Source organism: Canis lupus, chromosome 8 (assembly GCF_048164855.1).
Source record: "Canis lupus baileyi chromosome 8, mCanLup2.hap1, whole genome shotgun sequence".
Taxonomy (NCBI): domain Eukaryota; kingdom Metazoa; phylum Chordata; class Mammalia; order Carnivora; family Canidae; genus Canis; species Canis lupus.
In genome coordinates this window covers 58,214,815-58,231,049 of record NC_132845.1, presented here as the reverse complement: position 1 = coordinate 58,231,049, position 16,235 = coordinate 58,214,815, and the positions used below count along the sequence as shown (strand labels likewise).

Below are 16,235 nucleotides of genomic sequence, written 5' to 3'. Positions count from 1 at the left end.
CCACCCAGGCGTCCCTATCATTTCCTTTTAAAGAAGAAGAAGAAAAGAAAGGTTCATTTTCTTTCCTATGAAGCCCAACCCCCTCCCCCCTACTTGCATCGCTGACCTTGGGGAGGTGACATGTCTGAGGGGAAAAGGGTGGGTGGGGCGGAGCGGGGATCGCCTACATCTGGCTCTTCTCCTGTCTTAGGTGGTGAGAATAACAGAACAGCAGTCCCTCCCCTTATCTGCGGTTTTGCCTTCTGTGGGTGTCACCTGCAGTCGAACCACTGTCCAGGAGCAGAAGATCCGCCTCCTGCCCTTTCGTCAGAGGATCACCAGTAGTAGTCTAATGCAGCCTCACAGACACCCACGTCCCTTTATCTCATCACGTGGGCATTTGAACATCTCACATCATCACAAGAAGACAAAGGGTAGAATGGGACACTGAGAGTTTGAGAGAGAGCGAGAGACCACAGTCACACAACTTACAGTACAGTGGATGGTTAGGATTGTTCTATTTTATTATTAGTGATCATCACTAATCGCTTACTGTGTCTACTTTATAAGTCAGACTTTATTACAGGTGTGTGTGTACAGGAAAAAAGGTAGTATATGCAGGGTTGGGTGTTACCTGGGGTTTCTGGCATCTGCAGGGGTCTGGGACGTAACACCCCCGGGGAAGTGGGGGACCTACTGTAATACTTCACAACTGTGCAGCGGTCACCATGCATTATCCGAAGCTCGGGGCATCTGTCACTGCTCCAGCCTCACAGTGGCTCCCTGCAGCCTCCTCGTCACCCTCACTTTACCGATGATGGAATTGGATCCACTCTGTCCAGTCAGCGGGCTGGGGATGAAAGGTGCAGCTCACCTGGGAGGCCTTACTGGGCGGGGTCTGGAAGCCATGACATCACTTCTGCTCACTTTCACTGGCTGGGCTCAGTTAAGTGATCACACCTAACTGCAAGGGAAGCTGGGAGATGTAGTTTCTCTGTGAGCTCAGGGGAAACCGGAGATGGGATTTGCTGATTTGGAGGCAAACCCTGCCGAGACCCTTTCCTGCATGAATACCACTGAAGCCCCAGAAGGGGATGTTATGAACAAAGTCAGGCAGCAGCTGGACTGGGGTTCAATCCCAGGCCTCCTGGCTCCTAAGCACAATGGTGCCTGGCTTCCTGTGGAAAGGCAAGGAAGGCAAAGAACAGTGAGGTGAATATTGCCAATCAGGAACAGGAAGCCACATTCGAGGGACTGTGGCCAGAGGTGAGACCTGGAGCCCAAAGATGGGGTTTTAAGGCCTTCACAGCCATTTTTCACTGCGTGGCATTGTGCAACTCTGAGCCTCAGTTTATTGTAATAGGATGATGCCTATCTTTTTTTTTTTTTAAGATTTTATTTATTTTGAGAGAGAGAGTGGACGTGAGCAGGGGGAGGAGCAGAGGGGGAGGGAAAGGAGGAAAGAATCTCAAGCAGACTCCCTACTTCGCACAGAGCCCAACATGGGGCTCGATCCCATCATCCCAAGATCACGACCTGAGCTGAAACCAAGAGTCGCCCACTTAACCGACTAAACCACTCAGGCGCCCCAGGATGATACCTATCTTGCCAGGGTCTCTGCGAGATTAAAATGGGATTACACAGCCAGCCCGGGCAGCCCTCTACGTGTTCATTCAATTGGAATCAAAATCTGCATTGGGAGTTCTTGCCTAGGACTGCACATCGGTCACCTGGGGAGCTTTTAAAAAGGCCCATTTCTGGGTCCCTACCCTAGGAGGTTCTGATTCACGTGTATGGGGGTGAGGTCAGAGTGTACGTACTTTCTGAAAATCTCAGGTCGTTTTCATTTCGATAACTTTTATGGTTATCGATTGTCAGTGAGAATGGACCAGCTAAGATCTCTTCCTTACTTAAGGAGGGAAGGGATCCAGGGTCTAACTGGGAGGAGGCCTTTAGGGTTGGACTGGGGTTGACCTCGACACCCTTCTAGGGGGGCCTCGCACCAGCCGAGCAGGTAGGTGGGCCTGGAGCAGGAAAGGTCTGATGTATTTGGTTCGTATCTCGGCGGAGGAGCGGCACAGAAAGGTGCCGGTGGAACGAGGGCCTGCTCCCGACCTGGACTTTTCTCTCCATCATCTGCTCTGCTGAGACCGGCAGGTGCCAGAACTTACCAGTGGCCCTGGTCCATCCTTCCGTGTAGAACAGTACAGTGTCATAATTTCTGGGCTATTATCAAGTAGAATAACTTTCGGCCAGCGAAGGTGACGTGCGGCAGTTGGCATTTAAACGAGTCATTTTGCAGGACCGGTAAGTGCCACTTCGGGGCTATTACTCTCGGTGAGAGGGGAATGGCTGCAAGCTTGTGACTTTGGTTATTCATTGGGCGTTTCCCTCCAGATGAGGGGAGAGGTTGGGGCCTGCAGATTATTTCTTCAAAAGAAGATTTACTGTGTACCTGGTGCATTGTACCTTACCTATTGCTTCATGTGGTGCTTTACAAATGTTAACACGATTAAGTCCCCACTACAACCCTACAAGGTTGATACTATTACTGTCTCCATTTTACAAATGGGAAAACCGAGGCACAAAGCCCTAAGTAAATTGCTCAGGGTCCCTCAGCTAGTGATTGACAGAGCTGGGGTTCAGCGGATGCCGGGTGGCCTGGCTCCCGTGTCTGTGCTCCTAACTGCTGTCCTGCACTTGGGGTGACCAGCTGTTTTGGTTTTCCTGGGACTAAGGTCTGTCCCAGGATGGATGCAGGACTTTGATGACTGAGATGATCCTGGGCAAACTGGGACAGTTGGTCATCCTGGGTGGGATGCTCCTCGAAGTGTCACTGAAGATGGAAGATGGTTGATGATGAACCCGGAAGCCTCCCACTCACCAAAGTCCCTGTAATCAGTATGTGTAGGCTTTTCCCAACCCTGGCGATAAAATGTGCAAGGTCCATTTTGGAGGATAAAGAGGACAAATGTGACCCTTGCGTTCTTGGAGCTGACATGCCCCTGGGGGGAGACTGACAATAGGAAATTAGACAAAGAATATACTGGATCCCTTTAGATTGTGACCATGCTTTAAAGGGAATGAGATGACAGAAGTCTTCAGTTAGGGAGGGCATCCCTGGGCAAGCAGCATTTGAAGCCACAAGATATGGATATCAGGGGAAAAATGGTCCCAGAAGAGGGATAGCAAGTGCAAAGGCCCTGGGGTAGGAACAGGTTTAGCTTAGTGAAAGAGTAGCAAGAGCTTGAGGAAAGGTAGAGGATGAGCAGGAGGTGAACAGGAGATGAACGTGGGATGTGGCTGTGACAAGGAATCTGGATGATCTATTAAGAACAAGGCAGCCACTGGAGGATGTCAAGCACAGGAGTAACCGGGTTCCAGTTGCACTCTGCGGTATTGGGTCTGGCTGCTGTGTGGACAAAGGGCAGTGAGGGGTTGCAGGAGAAACAGGGAGGCTCCTTGGGACACTCATTGCCCCAGCCCAGGCAGAGGTGAAGATGGTGTAGACTAGCACAGGACCAGTTGTTGGGATGAAGTGGGTAGATTTGGGAAATATTTTAGGCATAGAGTGATGGAACCTGCCAAGGCTAAGAAGTGGTGTTGGAGCAGGAAGGTGAGCACAGCCCCCCCCACCGTTGGCAGGGCAGGGCCAAGAGCACAGAGATCCACATACCATGTGTCTAATATTTCCAAGTCAAGCTAACACTACTATTAAATGAAATGTGTTCAGCCCTCCTGTCCTGGGAAATCTCTCTTTGTAGGGACTCAGAAGGCAAGGTTTGCATTAGGGCTTCTGTGACTCCCCAGGATTCTGTGGCAGAATGTGGTAGCCAGGAGAGACTGGGGCAGTGTCCCCTTAGGTGTGAAGCTTGGGGAAAGCTGTCCCAGCTTAGGGAAAGGACAAAATCAGGGCTGACATCTGGGTTTTGGTTTGAGCATATTTGAGCCCAAACCCATTCTCCATTGTGAAGTTTATTTTTTTTTAAGATTTTATTATTTATTCCTGAGAAACATACAGAGAGAGGCAGATACATAGACAAAGGGAGAAATAGGCTCCCTGCAGGGAGCCCAATGCGGGACTCCATCCCAGGACCCCGGGATATGACCTGAGCCAAAGGCAGATGCTCAACCACTGAGCCACCCAGGCGTCCCAGTTCTGTTTTGTTTTTTTTTCCCAATGTTGCCCTCCCCCAAGGCTGAGTTCCTGGTCTCTGCCTTTTCTCCCTCAAAACTCTGCTTTTGCAGGTTTAATGCAGACAGGTCTCTGCCACTGGCTCTGTGACCCTAGCCAGTCCCTCGCCCTCTTGGGGCCTCGGCAAACACAGCTGTGTACTGGGACCACTGATACTTTCTCCCTCCCTCCCTGCCACTTAGTGAATGAAGGATACATGCGAAGTGTGTGTGGCAGAGGCGGCTGTACTTTCACCAAAATCCCTGTGCTTTTCCCCCTGGGTACATGGCCTGCATTTCTCAGTCCCGCTTGCTGTGGCTCGTGGAGTTTGACCGCTCGTGACGTCATCATTTCCAAACCAGCCAATTACAGCCTCTCCCGTGAGATCCTTGTGACTCTGCCCCTTGTCTGCTGGCTGCATGGAAAGCTCCAGTGGATGGCTCTGATACCTTAGAACAAAGACTGGCCAACTACAGCCCGTGAGCTACATCCTGCCTGCTGCCTGTTTTTTTTTTTTTTTTTTCTGCTGCCTGTTTTTATCAGTAAAGTTTTATTGGCACATGGCCATGGCAATTCATTTCTGTATCTTTTATAGCTGTGCATCCGTGCTGTAACGGCAGAGTTAAGCAATTGTGGCAGACTGTATGACGCATAAAGCCAAAAAAAATGTACTCTTGTGCTTTTACAAGGAAATTTGCTGACCCTTGCTCTAGATGATGGCCAAGCCATGATGCACAAAGACCTGGCAGCCCTAAGTGACCGCATAGAAAGTGGCTGCATGGCTGCCAGGAACCTCCACGTGGGATGCTCCATGAGCAAGAATAAAAGCGGATTGCGTAAGCCTCTACTATGTTGTGGTTTCTTTGTTATAGCAGCTGGTGTTGCCTATCCTGACTCACGCCATGTCTGCTACATTGTAAGCAAACAAAGAATGATCACTTCCTCCCATTCTCCATATTCTTACACTCTCCATAAACAATTGCGTTTGGAACAATGCAGAAAAATGGACTGAGCTTGATCCAGGCTTTCTCTCACCCTCAAGTCTTTTTTTTTTCTTCTTTCTTTTAAACCTACATAGATTGTATTTTAGCCCTCAAGTCTTTGTGCAAGCTGCTCCTAACTATTCTGCCAAGAACATTTGTTCTGTGTTTCTTCACCCTACTGTCTCCCACTAATCTTTCAGGCCTCTGAACTGCTTCCAGGCAAACTTCCCTCCTTCCTTTGCCCTCCAAGATGGGGTTGGGTGCCCCTGTAAAGTGCTCCTAAATAACCTTCAAAAGACAGTATAGTAGAGTGGCAAAGAGCTGAAATCGGGCTAGGCCACTTGATGTCAAGTCCTGGCCTGCCACATAAAAGTCGTAAGACTTTGGGCAAGTGGCTCCACCTGTAGTGTCTCAATGTTCTCATCTGTAAAATGGGAATATCGTCTGTCTATCTATCTGGTAAGGTGGTTGTGGGATATAAGAGAATTAAAGAGCTTAGAATAACATCTGCTGTCTAGGAAGGGCTGAAGGAATGTTAGATGATATTAGGACCACCATTTTCATTTCTGTTCCTACCCCAGCATGGGTCCCACATTCCCCACTGATAACATTTCCCAGGGGGCTGTGGGATACTTGATGCATGGTGGACTCTTGATAAATGTGGTTGGGTAAATGAGTGAAGTGGTGGCTGGTGCTCAGTCCTCAGGGGCTTGGGAGGGCAGGCTCTCCAGACTAAGCTGCCCAGGGCTGTGCCTTAGAGAGAATTAGGGGCATAGATAAAGTTGTGTCGTTTGAGCAAGGGCAGTGTCTGCTCAGAAGAGATAGCTGTAAGCCAAGGAGCCCAATTGTATCAGCCACTCCAGCTAGCTTAAATAGGAGAGGAATAAAAATTGACTCAACAGATCACAACATTACCAGAGGACTGTCATAACATGTGGAAGCTATACATGCAAGGAAAAAAACTTAAATTATACCCCTAGGCTTCTCCGGGAAAGACCCTATCTCAGCCATCCCCGGCCAGGAGCATCTCAGTTAGGTGTGGTTTCCATCATGACCTCTGCAGCAGATGTTCCAAAAGCAGGATGCTCTCCTCTCCTGTTGAGACAGATGGCACTGGAGAACATGCAGAGTCTGGTAGAGGGAGCCTCTTTTTTTTTTTTTTTTCTAAGATTTTATATATTTTATTTTGAGAGAGATAGAGCTTGTGAGTGGGAGGAGGGGCAGAAGGAGAGGGTGAAAAAGAATCTCCAGCAGACTCCATGCTGAGTGGGGAGCCCGATGTAGGGCTTGATCCCAAGACCCTGACATCATGTTCTGAGCCGAAATCAAGAGTCAGGTGCTAAACTGAGCCACCCATGTGCCCCATGGAGAGGGAGCCTCTTAATTCCAGCCCCTATCCCATAGAACCCTGGGGACCAGACCCTTCTACTTGTCTAATAGCATTGTGAGTAATAGTTATGCCAACTAACGTTACTGAATCCCTCACAGGGCACTGAGTGCTGGGTGGGCCGTGTGTTTTACAGCATCATCTCCCATCATTTTCACAACAATCCTGGGAGGTATGTGCTGTTATGAATTTCATTGTACATACATTGTACATATGTTCATGTACATATGAAGGGATGAAGGCTCAGAGAGGTTAAGTAACTTATCTGAGGCCACACAGCACAATTGAGAATTCAAATTCAAGTCAACTCCAAAGCTCAGATTCTTTTTTTTTGCCAATGTAATATTTTTGATAATATGTTTTTTATCTTGCTATGTGACTTTTAAAAAACTGAAGTATAGTTGACGCACAATGTCATGTTAGTTTCAGGTGTATAGCACAGTGATTTGACAAATACATTATACAAGTGTAGCTACCACCTGTCACCATGTGACACTATTACAATACCATTGACTATATTCTCTGTGCTGTAACTTTCATCCTCATGACTTATTCATTCCATAAGGAGCAGCCTATATATCCCACTCTTAGTAATATTCCATTTTGTGTAATTATATATATATATATATATATATATATATATATATATATATATAACATTTTCTTTATCCATTTGTCTATTGATAGACACTTGGGTCATTTCCATAATGTGTTGATAGCCCAACTATCAACATTCTTAACTACCACATCATGCTGCTGTCTCTACTCTCTTGGGAATCTACTTGGTGATTCAGACCATGGAGGCAGGGAGGGCATTTGTACATTTGTGAAAACCAATACTTCCCCTGAGAAGGGCATTTGACTGGGCAGATGTCAAGGTTGTGCATTCCAGCTGAAGTGGTGGTAGGCAGAGGGTTCCCTAGCATGGGGGACAATGAGCTCCAGGGACCAAAGAGTGGGAAATGGAACTAAATCTCTGTCAACAAGGCTGATGACATTAATGCTTTGGGGTTCTTCCTCCTTTCACTTCACCATACCCCTTATCTTCCTTCATTATCATTGTCACAACCACCACCACTACCTTATTATCACCATCCCTGTTCACCACACTCCACCATTATCAACATCAACCCACTGTCCTTGTTATATTATGACCATGATGATGATCATCACCCAAGGTCCTACCACCAGCATCATACACCGCTGTCACCAAACTACTGCCACCATCACCAAACCCTTAGTGTTACCATGTCTGCCATCGTTGCAAAATCATCATCACCACCACTACTGTCACTGTTATCAATCCTATCAGTACTGTCATCATCACCCCTATTCTGTGAGCCTGTTCACCATCATCTCTTACCGTAGTCCACCACTGCCATTACTACCCAACTGTCCTTGTCACTGCAAGCACCACCACCATCATCACCATCATCACCATCACCACCATCATCACCACCACCACCACCACCACTACCATCACCATCATCACCGCCACCACAGTGTCTTCACTGCCACCATCACCAATATTCTTGTCACCACCACCACTTGTAATTCAGTACAAGTCACAGATATCTTATGAGTCTTTCCTGTATTATAAGCTTGTGTTAAATGCCAGGATATGAACATGATTAAGAAGAGGACTGTGATTCATGTTCACCATCGTTACTAACATCATCAGTTATTAGTGGAAACTCACTAATGCCATATTAATTGCTACCCCTGCCTAAATAGTTGCTTTGAGCAGAATAGCATCTTGCAAACTTGTGAGCTCATCCAATACAAACTGTGTCCCAGAATCTGCTCCCGCTTTTCCTCCCATCATCCCCTAGCCTGATCTCTCCACAGATTTCCTGTTGGCTCTGCCTGGGGGAAACCAGAGGGCATCTTCTCCCCCTTTCATCTTATCTAGGCTTCTTCATGCCTGTCTGACCAACTTAGTGGACTTCAATGTTTCCCAGGCCCAATATAATTATTATTCCCATTATTATCACATATTAGGAGGGTTTTATAAATCTTAATTACATGTCACTTGGCTGAAAGCAGACGATAGAAGAAATCTGCTTCCCATTACCAAGCTTTACAAGGCCTCTGGAAGGCTGTTGTCTTTTGGGGACTGTATGGGGATTCTGAGGAAAACAATCTTAACCTCTGAATCAGGTCACAGAGAGTTAAGAGGTGCCAAAATGACCGGGTTTGCCCTACATGACCAGTCAGAAGGAAGCTGATTTCAATTTCTCTCAAGAGCCTGTGCTTGGTGGGTTGGATATGCTTGGTGGGCTCTTCCTGGCTCTCTGCACCCTGTCCCTTTCTGCTCTGACATGGCTTCAAGGAGCCCTACAGTGGCCAAGGGCTGAGAGAGGTCTCTACCCCTGGACCTGTACCCCTGTTGTACTTGGAGGCAGTCTACTTCCTCCTTGCTGTGTGATCGTGGGCAACTTCCTTGAATTTTGGGAGCCTTGGTTTCCCTGACTATAAAATAGAGGTAGTAACTCCTCTTCTGCGTGTAGCTCTTCTTGTACTGAGGATACATGAGTTCCCCCCACCAAAGCCAGCACAGAGTTGTTCCTCCATAGTCATGGTCAGGACCAGCACTGATGGGGATGCTACTAATGATAAAAATAAGGACTGGAGGGACTCCTAGCTGGCTCAGTGGTTGAGCGTCTGCCTTTGGCTCAGGTTGTGATCCTGGGTCCTGATATGGAGTCCCACATGGGGCTCCCCGCGGGGAGCTTGCATCTGCCTCTGCCTATGTGTCTGACTCTCTCTCTGTGTCTCTCATGAATAAATAAATAAAATCTCAAAAAAAAAAAAAAGACAGGACTCAGGGGCTGAGGGTTTGGTAGCCCACATCCATCCTGACACACCTTGAGTGAGTGACACATTGTCACTTCCCTGTTCCTGTGCTGTCAGGCAGCCATGCTCCCTGAAGGGGGCTTGACAGAGGCAGTGGAGAGATTTGGGTGCAGCCACTCCTGGCTCTGCTACGTTCTAGCTGTGTGACCTCTTGCAAGTCTCTTAGTCTTTCTGTGCCTCAGAGGTTGTCAAGTAGGGGGGTAACGCGGTGACCGCCTCACATAGCTGCGGGCTTGGCGCGAGGTTGGCGTGCAGCATATGTTTCCTGTTGCGCCATCCACAAATCAATCAATTGAACAAGTGTATTGGGGTTCCAGTAGATTCAGGCATGTTTGATGTGTACCAGTAACACCAGTAGGAGTGTCATCCATTCCACGAGCCTGAAGACAGAGAAACTTCTAGAGAGCAAACCCCCCAAGGGTGGCAGAGAAGCAGGCCTGGTTTCTGACAGAGGCAAAGGAGGCCCCCAGGACACAGGATATAAGGAAGCCCCTGCCCTCAGGTGCCGGCTCTGCACTTCCATGAGCCTGAGAGTGAGCACCTCCTTAAATCCTGCATCCTGAGCACTTTGCTTGTGTCCCCTCTGTCCCAACTCTGGGACTGAGCCAGACTTGTCCAGCTGCTCCATTGGGCAGAGCAGGGCCTGCAGGCCAAGCAGCTTATATGATAAGAGCAATAGAGAGCCAACAGGAGTAAAAAGAGACATTACTACAGGGATGTGGGGAACATTTGTCTTGTGGTTTCTTTTAGACACCTTTGGGAAGTCGTCTGTCTTCGTGGCAGAATGGAAGCCAGGAGTGCCATTAGGAGTGCACCACCCATCAGGTCAGAGGGAGGGAGTGGGCCTGGCGTGGGCCCGGCTCTGGTGGCGTGAGTGGTAGCCCTGGGGTCTTTGTAGTGCTATCCTGGCAGGGTCATTCCCAGCTTTGTGGCCTCCCGCTCTGATTCTCTGGCTCTTCTGAAGCTTTGGTGAAGATAAGCTGGAGGATGCCTCTATCACCTAAACGAGCCTGTTTGTCGGGAACAGAGAACCCCACCTGGCACAGGGGTTGCAGAAGCCCTTCACGGAAGACAGGGGCTGGATAGGCCAAAAGCCGGAGAATGGAAAAGCCTCAGCACGCTCTTTCTCTCTACCTCTCACCAATGCTTCTCTTTATCCCTGTGCACAGATAACGTTTTCTCAGATTTTTTGTTCATGTGGGTCAGGTTTATGAGAAGCTCTAGCTCTCATAGAAATAGACCCCATGTCTCTTGGCCCAGCACCCAAATTCTTGCAAGAAATACATCTGATTGGCACAGTCAGGTGTCCAGGGAGTAGAGTTACATTGAACAAACATTCCTGCCGAGTCCCCTCCCTTTGGCAGTTCCTGGGACGGGGAATTTGTTATGAGTTAGTTAGATATCCCCAGGGATCTACTGCATTCAAGAAGATTCTATGGCTGAAACCAGAAAGGCCACTCTGGTCTTTTTGAGGGGGCCCCACCCCGTGGGCGCCTGTCTTGGTCCAGGGCTGAAGACAGCTCTAAGTCAAAACAGAAAGAGCTGTTTTGTCCTGGCACACGCTGACCTCAAGTAGCTCTGATATAACAGTGAATTTTAAAAACCTAGTTTTCCTCCTCTACGTCTCTGTCCCCACCACAGAGCACACAGTAGTGACATCTGGAGGTCTGGGCTGCAGGGGGCTTTGGTGCCTGGTGAGATGGTTGCCACTCCCGGCGGGCTCAGATGGATTTGTGAGTACATGTGGGTACCCTCTGGGGAATCTCATAAATACTGCTGGTGGATAAATGGGACTCTTGAGGCCGAAAGTTCTGGTAAGAGCAGGTAAATCTGAGTCACCACTAATCAGGCAAGTAGGCCCGGGGAGCTGCAGATTTGCAGGGTCCCATGCTCAGCACCTGCCACGTGCCAGTGGCACGCAAGGGACATGCCCCGCCTCCCAAGCACCAGCGCCCAGTGCAGGCCAGCCTTAGAGCATCCAGGGGTCTAAACATATGCAAAATTGAAAATGAGAAGAAAGCCTTTGGGTCGGTTTTACAGAAGCAAAGTGAAATGTAATGTTTCATAGAATCTAGACTTTTCTGAAACAGAAAATCCCATGCTTTTATGAATAAAAGGTTTAACTCACGGGAAGCGCAAAACACACCCACGTGGGGATGGCCCGTCCATATGCAAAGTCCATGCATGTGTGAAAAGACACGCAGGCCTCTCCCTTCCATCTGAGGTCCTGGCCGCCGGGAATGTGCGATGCTTCCTCACAGCAGCTGCCCACAGCCTTCTGTCCTGTTCTCCACTGCCAGCACCTTGTCTTCTGTCTCTGGGTCCCCAGAGACAACAGACGCCTTCTCCTGCCTCTGAATGTTTAACTATGTGGAGTCTTTGCCTTTTTCCAGCTCTTGTTCAACTGGAACATCTTGATCCTTCTTCCAGACCCCTCAAGCCTCCATTCGGCGGCAGGCACAGGATGTGGGTTGCCTGCCCAACATCCACTTTGCCTTCTGATATCAGAACTCAAATATATATCTATATCTGACGGAGAGAGTCACCAAATGCCTTCCCCAATGCCCTTGCAGGGACGTAAGCACGTGCTTAGCGAGTGTGACCACGGCCATGGTGACTCCCCCAGCAGAGTGGTTGAGATGGTGTGGTGGTGTCTGGCCAGGATCTGAATTCCCAAACATCTTCCTCCTCCTCAAGCAAATGGTTTTGGGATGGTTTGGAATCGACAACCTGCTTCCCAATGTGGCTTCTGCATAACTTCCTTGCTATGGGATCTCAAGCTGATCCTTAGTTCCTTCATCTTGACGTGGGAACATTAATAATGCTGTCTTCTGGGGCACCTGGGTGGCTCAGTCAGTTAAGCATCTGCCTTTGGCTCAGCTCGTGATCTCAGGGTCCTGGGATCGAGCTCTGCACTGGGGATCCCTGCTCAGCAGGGAGTCTGCTTCTCCCTCTCCCTCTGTCTCTCCCCACTACTTGTGCTCTGTCTCACATAAATCAGTAAAATCTTAAAAAAAAAAATGCTGCCTTCTCAGGCTCTTGGCAGGACTGGACCTGAGTGTAAACTCCATGAGGGTAGGATGAATATTCCATTCATCACCATGCACCCACACTACGCTGTGGGTACACAGTAGGTGCTTAACAGTTGTGCATTGAGTGGATGGGTGTGCAGGTCTCAGCAGAGTGACTGGTTCAAGAAATCTTCGCTGAAAAGCTAAATGAATACCCAAACAGCACCCAGGCCACAGGTTCCAGTGGGAGGCATGGGGAGGGAAGGGTTAAGTGATGGGTCTCTACAACCCCCGCACCGCTCCCCATCAGAGCAGATCAGCTTTTATCAGATTTATGCAAGGGATTCGTTCCTGAAGTTATGCATTATTCAAGACTAAATTTCCCAGAGGGATAAATGTAAAGCAAGATCTGCATTATTTCAAAATCTGAGCATACGGCGAGTCTTTATTAATATTTTTAAATCGCCTGATTTCCAAGTCACATAATACAAATTTGCATCAAGTGTGACATCCTGTTTCAGAGTGCTGGATGAAGTTTGGTGGGCAGAAAGTTTTCTGAGGGTTAAAAAGTTCAGACCCTTCTCCTGGCCTCCCACATTTGTGGCAAGAGGTCTGTAAGGCGAGAGGTGAGGTTTGGCCATAATCATTTGGTATTAAAAGTAGTTAAAATGCCAACGTGGAGGGATGATTCACTTTTACCAAAAATCACTGTTGATTCAAATTTAGCTGTATGGAGCCGTGTGAATTATTGAAAAATTAATCGCTGTCTTTTTTCTCACTGCTTTAGGCTCATCAGAAGGGAATAAAGGAACTTTTCTCCCATTCTCCTGGGACCTTGCTACAAGTGCAGGAGGGCAGCATGCAGGGTGCTGGCTGAAAATGCAGACTCCCGGGTTCTACACACCAGTTTTGAGGTGGGCCCAGGACTCTGCATTTTTAACAGGAGCTTCAGGACGCTCTGGGGCAGTGGTAAGTAAGGATGCTGGAGATTTGAGGCTCCTTTGAGAGGAATTTAGCTGGCTCATGGACGAGAGGGGTGAGGAGAGGTGAAGGGGGCTGGTGTTGGAGGAGAAGGGGCATTTTGGTCTCGGGGATTAGGTGGGGGGAGATGTTGAAGGTGGTGGAGGGGTGGCTATGAACCCCCTTGCAGTGGATCCCCCAAGTGGCAGGTCCTGGGTGGGAGTGGCTCCGTGAAGACTCTGAAGGCTGGACTCAACCCTGCAGCCTTAGGATGTTGTCTCCAGTGCCCCAAACAGGCTTGCATCAATGGAGGGGAACCTGAAAAGTGCCCGTCACCCATCCAAAACGGCAGATGGACACTGGACGGGGGCGCTGTGCATGATGCTGATGATGTTAATAAGAAATATTCATTAGTGCCAGGCACTGGTCTCACTGTGTTACATACACAAAGTCATAGGTCTTGTTACCCTTCCTTTTACAGATGAGGACACTGCGGCACAGAGAGGTTTAGCAACGCAAAGTCACACCGCCTGTGAAAGGCAGAGCCAGTATCTACATTTGAGCAATAAGCTATAGTCTATTCTTGGTCCCCTTGCTCTTCAGCCACAAGTAGTAAGTGTGAGGATGTGATCACACCAACTGGCGACTGCATCTTTCTTTCCAATCATTCAGGCCCAAACCCTGAGACGCTTGTAAGATCCACAGAAAGGAGATGTGTCCTGAAATTGAGCACCATCGAACTTACTCACCTACATTAATAATGGAGATAAGACTTGATTTAGAAATGTAAAGAAGTGGGACCTATCTTGCACGTTCAGGAGTTTACAGAGCAACTTACACCTGTGGCCCCAATTAGAATGTCAAATTCCCTTGCTTGCTTTTTTGATATGCCTTCTTTCTTAATTTGGTTTTTTTGAGCAGATCCGATGCTGTATTTACGTAGTTCAGAAATAAAGATAATATAAGAAAGATGTATAAAAAAGCATCAATCCCTTTACTCACCCATTGTAGTCTCTGTCTTCCCTTAGGTGACATTTATCCCCTTTATTTTTTTCCAGCCATTCTTTATGCAAATACAAGCATCGTGTATGTGTGTGTGTGTGTGTGTGTGTGTGTGTATGTGTGTGTGTACTTGTAGGCCTCTTCCTTGATTACACAAAAGGTAGCAAACTGTACATGCTGTTTGATATCTTTGGTTTTCCCCTTACCGGTATATTCAGGAGCCCTTCCCATATCTGTACACAGAGAGTTTCCTCTTTATGATAGATATTATTTTACAGCTATACAGTGGAGAGCATACTAGAATCCACCATACTGGCTCTGAAGAATGGATTCTTTTTTTTTTTCTTTAATGACTTTATTTATTTATTTGTCAGGGAGTGTGCACACACGAACAGGAGGAGGGGCAGAGTCCGATGCGGGGCTCCATCCCAGGACCCTGGGATCATGACCTGAACTGAAGGCAGAGACTCAACCGACTGAGCCACCCAGGTGTCCTGGAGAATGGATTCTTTTTTTTTTTTTAAGCTTTTATTTATTTATTTATTCATGAGAGAAAGAGAGAGAGAGAGAGAGAGAGAGAGAGGCAGAGACACAGGCAGAGGGAGAAGCAGGATCCATGCAGGGAGCCTGACGCGGGACTCGATCCCGGGACTCCAGGATCACACGCTGGGCCAAAGGCAGGCGTTCAACCGCTGAGCCACCCAGGGATCCCTCTGGAGAATGGATTCTTAAACTGACAAAAATTTTGTGAGCCACTTGGCCACATGCAGGTAGCTTGACATTGGCCATGGTGGAAGTATTTGCACAACAGAAATGGGCAAGCTCTGCAAGCTAGGGCTTTCCTCCTCGGACAGCTGGCTGTTGAACATTTACGGCACCATACCCACTGTGTGGCTACTCCGGGGTTTAGCTGACTAGTCTTTTCTTTCTTTTTCTTTTTTAAAGATTTTTATTTTTATTCATCAGAGAGAGAGAGAGGCAGAGACACAGGCAGAGGGAGAAGCAGGCTCCATGCAGGGAGCCTGACATGGGACTTGATCCCGGGTCTCCAGGATTATGCCCTGGGCTGAAGGTGGCGCTGAACCACTGAGCTATCCGGGATGCCCCGACTAGTCTTTTCTACACAAAGCTTTGGGGTGTTTCAGATCTTCTGCATCTCATAAATGGTGCTTTGGTGAATGCCCGTCATCTGTCATGAGAGGGAGAGAAAGGGGACACCGTGGCAGCCACAAGGATGGCCGAGCTCCTGCCCTTACCGCTCAGTGTGGCCAAGAAGCAGGCCGCACCAGCATGTGCAGGGACTTCCTGGAAATGCCCATTCTCAGGCCCCCCACCAGAACTACCGAGGCAGGCAGGGTCTGCATTTTAACGTGCCTCTGCGACCCACATGCACCAAAACCCTCGAGAAGTTTCCCCCGGGTGTCTTTTCCGTCCTGCAGTCCAAGGTGGGGCCAAGAACCCCCAGAAGCATCACCCACTTCTTCTCCCATTGCAAACGTGGGATGCGTTTGTTGCTCTTTGTGTAAGGACATAGCTGTCGGGTCTGGAAAGACCCTCTTAGGGCACAGTAGTGGAAAAGAAGCATTTGCCCCACTGCTTCTGTAGGACTGGACTGTGTGACCCAGTCTGGACTCCCCCTGCAGAGGGGAGGGGTAGGGGGCGGTGGGGGATGGTCCTTAACGAGCAGGAAAGCCCAGGTTACCTCTCAACCATGCCAGTCCCAGGACCAGGGCTTTCAGGAGTGAGAACTGAGAGAGGATGGAGAGGGCCGGCTGTGAATGTGCATGTGTGGATGGGAGGAGGGAGGAGAAAGGGGGGACGTCGAGCGCCCCCTGCTGGCTGACCTGGGTGGTGACTGGCACGGGGTGCCCAGGCTGGGTGGG

General features: G+C 48.7%; 1 long non-coding RNA gene across 3 annotated transcripts; it reads left to right on the top strand.

The window, feature by feature from the left end:
- The first annotated feature begins 6,590 nt into the window (after nt 1-6,590).
- On the top strand, nt 6,591-14,332 carry LOC140638618 (uncharacterized). 3 transcript variants are annotated; one of them, XR_012035647.1, is made up of 4 exons: nt 6,591-6,695; nt 10,130-10,204; nt 13,178-13,359; nt 13,832-14,332. It is a non-coding gene; the product is annotated as an uncharacterized lncRNA (long non-coding RNA). The 3 variants fall into 3 exon arrangements; XR_012035648.1 differs by having other exon boundaries at nt 11,773-13,359; XR_012035649.1 differs by having other exon boundaries at nt 10,130-11,112.
- Nucleotides 14,333-16,235: the final 1,903 nt, after the last annotated feature.